Consider the following 7,690-nt stretch of genomic DNA (forward strand, 5'->3'; position numbering starts at 1 on the left):
TTAATGATTTTGAAAACGAGTTTATTGAAAATGGTGCAACATGTTATGATTTTGGGGAATTGAGATTATTTTTATTATTATATGCAGATGACTTGGTTTTATTCTCGGAAACAGTCGAAGGTTTGAAAAGTCTTTTGGACAATTTATGCAATTACTCAAAAAATGAAAATTATCAGTTAATACCAATAAAACAAAAATTGTTGTTTTCAGAAATGGTGGGCGTATTAAGGAATCAGAATACTGGAGGTATGATGGTAACCTCATTTCGGTAGTTGATCAGTTTTGTTACTTAGGATTTTTGCTAAGGTTTGATAACAAATATGGTAGTATGGTAAAACATTTAGCTGACCAAGGTCGTAAAGCACTTTTTGCTTTGCGTTTCAGTTTTATTTAACCAAATATTTACCAAAACAGCGCAGAATTGTTATCTCTAAACTTCGTTTATCAGCTCATAACCTAGCTACAGAAACTGGTAGATATAGAAATACTGATGGGAATAATAGACTTTGTAATAATTGTGACCTATTAGAAGTAGAAGATGAATTCCATTTTCTTTTTACCTGTTCCATACATTCCGATCTTAGGAGAAAATACATTAAACAATACTACTGGTATCAGCCATCTGTTTTCAAAGTTATAGAATTATTGAACACACATAATTTGAAAGATTTGAATTTACTGGGCAAATACATTATTGAAGCGAACAAACGTAGAAGTATTTTTTTTCTTATGTTTTTTGTTGTTGATGATGATGATGATGATGATGATGATGATGATGATGATGATGATGATGATGATGATGATGATGATGATGACGATGTTATTATTATGATGATGTAGATGTAGTTGGGTTGTCGGTACGTCTCATCATCAGGTATTAATGTAAATTATGGTAACAATGAGAATATATATAACTGATTGTTTGTGTCTAAATAGTGGGTATGATGTAGTTCCCGTGTTTTTACTATGTATTATATATATTATCATGTGTGTTATTATATGTTACCGAAAAGTTGTATAACTTAAGGAAATAAACTTGATTGATTGATTGATTGATTGATTGATTGATTGATTGATTGATTGATTGATTGATTGATTGAATAGGGTCATAGCACGTGAATGTCTCATTCAGATGACACTACCTGAAACACGAGTGCTAGATGGTTGACTGGCGAAGCGTGACCGATTCTGAGGAAGCAGACTGGATAGGAGTATCAGTAGGAGGTGACATCGGACCACTTGAGGATGTACGAAAAAGGATGAGCTGGGTTCCGACAATAACCAGCAATGGCGTTTACACACTCGTAGGAGGTAGGAGGCGTAGATAGGACCATCCATTATCCAATGGGACTCAATAATGTTATCCTTCCACAATCTGCTTAGCTTAAACGAATCACTGACGATATGGGGTAAGACACTCTTTGTCTTTGAACATGGATTTCTGATCAGATTTCACCCTGTACACAGCCTGCTTGTCTGTATATCGAACGAATCTAGAAATAATCGAAACCTTGTTGTTCCGGACCTTCCCAATAGTGTGGGTTCTAGAAATATCATCTTTGGAAATATTAACCCTCGGTTTGTTTCAAATATCAATTACAACTTGGTAGGTGTCAGACTTGTTAACAAGTTTGTCTGTGGGCACATTATAGAACTTCAATGCACCTAGCCTGGTGTATTGTTGTTGTTCCTCCAGATCAATTTGCAGGGAAAAAAACAGACTGACGTAGATCAGAATCTCTGGAAACTTGACACTGGACTTCCAGTCTTATGTGTGTGTGGTGACCGTATTGACCTTGGAAGAAACAAGCCGCAGTAATTAATAGCTCTGTCATTGGACAGGGCATCGCTGACCGCCTGGTCAATTGGGGGTTTCATTGGCTCAAGTAGCAGGTGAGAAACCAAAGACGCCAAGGACGGTGCCAACATTTCAGAAAACTTTGATAAAAATCGGGAGTGACCGTCATCTGCTGGTGTTTGGGAGTCGATCAGTTAATGGCGACGGCCCCGTGGTAGGTGGCTGGTCATACATAGACACAATAGGCTGAGTATATTGAGTGGGTGGGATAGATAGCGGGGTAGGGAAATCTGATGACCGTTTATACTCAATATCGTCTGTAGATACAGGGCTGTTCTCCTGCCTTCCTGTCAGTGTATATATGTGGGAGGATCCACAATACCCAAAATGTTCATGTGGGGTGTGATAAATGTGTTTACTGTATAAAATACAACTAACAAACATTTTAAATCCTTATTTCGACACATTACAGCTTTGTGTTGGTTCAGGGTCGATAACCTGTCTATGCTTAAACCATCAAAACCGTCTTTTGGTGAAAACTTCTTGGCAAATAAAGAATAAATAGAAAATTGCCGGGGGATGGAATCGATATTCATAATTCAATAAAACCTTAATTGACGTGCTCTTAACATCAACTCTGTTGACTTTTCTGGCTTTTTACGTTTTGTGTATTTTATTTTCTCTAAAGAAAACGAGATTTATCCTATTAAATGTCTGTTAAGGACTAAAATCAAAGTAGTGAGACTAAAGATGGAATACGTTGTATGACAAACCAGACACATCTTATGGTTTTATCTCTCTTTTTGCCTTATAAATGACTTTTTTAACCTTACGTTTAGGAATCCGAGCACGCTAACTGGTCATGTGACAAATAATGGCAGACCTTTAGTTTCAGGGCTATTCATGGACTGTGCAATGGTTTCTGTTTCCAAGGTCACACTTACTGACCCATATGGAATTAAATACCTACATCGCCAAAATGCGCGCACGTGCCATTGACCCCATGCGACCTTTTCGTCTAGGCATTGATGCACTGTGATGGGAATTAGTAGACGAAATCTGTGTAATACACTTACTATGGTAGATATCTTTGAAGCATAGTCTTAGATTTTTTAACCAAATACATAAACATCACTCTACAGAATCAGACGTTTCCGAATTTAGCTTGTTGTAAGGCTTTTTGATAACACATTTCCGGCCGAAGAAGGGTTTCCGTAAAACAAGTCATTAATGAAATATAGTTATCCCAATTACGTGTATTCACATTTTAACTGAGATAAAAGGCCCAATTCTAAGAGTTACTTAGAATGAATATCTACATTTTCGCTGCAATGTCACAATTTAAACTCGGAAAAGTACGTATAGTTTACGAGCCTACGGACCGGAACGAGGGTGAATACAACTCTGTATGAATGAGTAGAATGATTAAAAATGTCAAAAGCCTCATAGGAGACATTGCTGTTCATGGATGTATGTAAAGATTATGTAGGATTAAAAAGAAAATTATTTCTTCTGACCTTGTTGGTGGTAAATGCCACGTGTTTCAGACGCCATTCTGTGTGTGTTCCTCTAGAGATTGAACCCAGATCCTCTTGGTTTGAATCGATCGGCCAAGTGGTATAGTGTCGTTAGAGTGAAACATGACATTCTCGACATGGCGTCATTGAATAACATGAAGACATTGCATTGCTTGGAAGACTTCATTGTTATAAAGAAGTTGTTTTTTCTGTGTAATATAGCCTTTTAAAGATAACCTTCCGGTGTGTGCCAGAGCAGTACATGTGTTGAGTGATTTGTAGGAGTCTGTAATATGTTCGTGTAAGCCTTCTTGTAATGATACAAAACAAAAGCCGAATATATAGTGCTATCACTCTGAAATATACTGCTGAAGACCTCCAGCATACAGGTTACACTGCCAACGGACAAGCCAATCATAACCATACCACATTGCTGAATGTAAAGGCAGGAAGTAGTAACCTCTATTTTTAAAGGCCCGACAAAAAAAGGTAAGAAGTCTTTTACGTCAACTCCAGGTTAAGGTTTCGAATAAGTACTGAACTTTGAGTTTTTAATCCACAGGATTAAATCATGTTGACCCACATCAAGAAATGATGACTGATTAATTTTCTCTTACGCTTTCCAAACAAGCTGTGTACTAAATACACCGCCCTTTTGATCTGTGGATTGTGTGTCAAATTTGATACCGGCGTAGTAATGACACAATCCCCTGTCTGTCTTTTGTACGGATTTTAGAAGTTATTGTGAGTAGTAACGTTTACTGTATGTAGGTGTACAGAAAGGTGCACTAAGGGAAATCATATGTAACGGTGAGAAATCATACATTAATTCCTGAAATCTGAATTGATATTGAAACATCTAATGTAACGGCGAATCCTGGGGAGGACATGGCGTATCAGAATTATTTCCCTTTTGTTATAGCATACACCTTACTAACAACACATCTAACTAACTAGATAACACATCCAGCTACATCTCGTGTAACCATATAGTCAGGTGACACACCTAACATGATGACGTATATAGCTCTTCAGGTGACATATCTATGTAACAAGGTGACACATCAAACACACGAGTTGACATATCTAACTAATAAGGCTATATATCCAATCAACCAGGTGGCACATCCAGTACACGAGTTGACATATCAAACTAACAAGGTGACGCATACAACACACCACTTTATCTAAATATACAGGTTATACATCTAATTGACCTAGAGACACTTTCAGTAAACTAAGTAACACTTCTATCTAACTCGATAACAATTCACCTTACAAGGTAAGATTTCAGTTTAAACATATGTATACATCTGGCTAACTATGTGACACGTACAGACTAACTTCATGACACAAGTAAGAAACCAGCTGATTCATTCAGCTAATCGTATGTCACATCCAACAAATTGGTGACACATCTAACTACCCAAATGACACATCCAATTTGTAAGGTAGCACTTGCAGCTAGCTAAGCAACATTTTCAGCTCATACGTGTATACTAAATCTTAGAAAGTAAGTGACACATCCTACTAATGAAGGGACACATCCACAAACGAAGTCACACATCCTTCTAACGAAGTGACACATCCACAAACGAAGTGACACACCCACAAACGAAGTGACACTCCCACAAACGAAGTGACACTCCCACAAACGAAGTCACACATCCTAATTATATATCACATAATGTAATATTTTATTATCTAACGTCAAACATAGGAAAGTACCTTAAACAACAGTGATGTATAGGCGCCTGGAAGTCAAAGTGTAAAATTTGTGAATAGATATTTTCTGACAGTGGATTGCTTTACTTAATTGGCAGTACGAACACATCATCACACTTAACCGGAAGTCTGCAGGGAGGTGTTGTTATCACGAGGTGATATTTACATGTTTCAGGTTTAGGCGCGTGGATATTTCGATAGAGTTTAACTATAAATCATCCCAACGACGTCTATGTTGTGTGTGATAGGAGAATCCCAGGAGGAATTAGAAGGACAGCGAGAAAAATCATAAAACGAAATACAAGTTACATTTAATCACTGTGACAGTTTTTCTACAATCTACATAGTGGCATAGGTAACTAAATCATGATTAATATAGGCTTATTTCACCCGTTACAGGCTTGACCAGGAGGTGGCGCTGCAGTGCTTAATATTGGGTGACTACTATACTGTTTCACATAGGTGATACTGTCAACTTTTACATGATGGCGTGCTCAATTTGATTGCGTCCTCAAACAGACTAATTAATCAACAAACGTACGATATAACTAACTGATATTTTATCTACATTCAGTAAAACGTTTTGGTAATGTGTCAAGCTCCTGGGCTAAAATACCGTAAACACCAACAGATCTCCGCTTACAGTATTAGATATGTCGACAAAACAAACACTTTCTCCCACGAAGTGCATCGCTTAGATCATAGCTGAATATTAGAAAACAAGAAGAGGAAAACAAATAAAAAGAAATATTCTTCATGTTTCACTACCATTTTATTTGCTCCTTAGTGCCGACATGGCGAGGTCGCTACCATCAACAAAGTATAAAGAAGATTACAGAGTTTGTATAATTAATCACTTTGTACACATATCCTGATGAGTTGAAATTTAACACTTATTGCTAAAGAATTTGAGCAAAAGAAAATACATAAATAAAAAAGATGTGCAACAATGATAAAACATCGGACATTTTGTAATTGAAAATTCCAATTGACAAGTTCTTTCTGCATGTTTCTTAACTTTTATAGAAAGAAAACATCAGTCTCTCTACAGAACATGTCACTGATCACTTTGATGTTATTTCCAGTTTATTTTGATGTCATTTCCTGTATAACATGATGCCATTTCCTGTTTATGATGATGTCATTTCCTGTTTATTATGATGTAATTTCCTGTTTATTATAATGTCAATTTTTTTTGTTTATATTGATGTCATTTCCTGTTTAACATGATACCATTTCCTGTTTATTATGATGTCATTTCCTGTTTTTATTACGCTCATTAAGACATACAGCAGCATAAAAATGCCACTCTCAATATATATTGTATATATGATTCAATGCGAAATCATTTCCTCTCAGTTTTGAATTTTTCCATTATTCTGAAACGTATACATGCTATCAATATCAGATTAAAGTCATTTAACATACCAAGCCTGACTCGTTACTAGCATGTACATAGAACCTCGGGTATTACTTCATAGATTGAATACTTATATCACAATTATAACCATCATAACTTGCATAGACCTCAATAAAAATGAAGAAAAGTACATTCTAATAATTCAGTGTGTTTGCATAAGTCGAGTATATCGTATAGTAAACGCCTATATGTTTGTATATATACACTATTTACACTTTATACAAGTATTTACATGAAAACCTGTTATTCCGTGTCGTCATTATATTCACGAATTAAGCCAGTCTTTGTTAGAGATGGATATTCCCGTTTGATTATTTCCGTGTCTTGGTTTTACAAGACGTAAAAAATTAACGTTTACAATTTCAAGGTCATCAAAAGTTTTTAAAAAAATCGAATTTTCTTATTAACGACACGGAATTAAAAGTGCAAATTAGAATGTGTATTTGAATTCCTAACTTAAGGACACAGAAGTAAAATTCAAACTATTTCAAACTCTTAAGTGAACGACTGACATGAAACGTTAGAGAGAATGGTACAGAATTAAACACTATTTTTAGATATTAGGTTAACGACACAGGAATAAACAGGTTTCAAACTATCTTTAAATTTAAGGTGAACAACAGAGAAATAAAACCTCCAGGTTACTAAACCGATAAAGATTATTTGCTGACATCAAGAACATGTGGATAATTGAATCAAAATTAGATTGGGTAGTACAATGACAAGTTGAAAGTTCTACGGAAAACTACAGTCGCTTTAAATGCATTTGCACATCATATTCATTAAGTATTTCTGATCATACTTGTTCGCGGTTGAACATAATAAAATGAAAAAGACCAAGGTCGGATACCAATTCACATATTACCCTACCAACATAACTTATCATACGTTGTCATTGTACATTAAACATTTATTATCAGTCAGAGTTGAAGTTAAACAAAATCAGTCAGTTCAGATATAACACTTTTTGCTGTATCGATGCCTTGAGAAATCTACCTCTATGATAAAACATAATATATGATGGAATGTTTCCACTATAAACAACAACAAATCTCTTCAGTGTAGACAGAACCGTCTGCATATTCTTTTTAATACCTTTTAAGTAATTTTTAAATCACATCTTCAGACGTGTTTTGCAGAATCATAAATTTCTCGAAATGTTACCTACACATAGATCACATCAAACCACAGTAGCTGTCTAAACATCATGGCTGTGAATCTTATAGGGAA

Source organism: Ylistrum balloti, unplaced genomic scaffold (genome assembly GCF_031769215.1).
Source record: "Ylistrum balloti isolate Yb309-2 unplaced genomic scaffold, AGI_CSIRO_Ybal_v1 Utg370242, whole genome shotgun sequence".
Classification (NCBI taxonomy): Eukaryota; Metazoa; Mollusca; class Bivalvia; order Pectinida; family Pectinidae; genus Ylistrum; species Ylistrum balloti.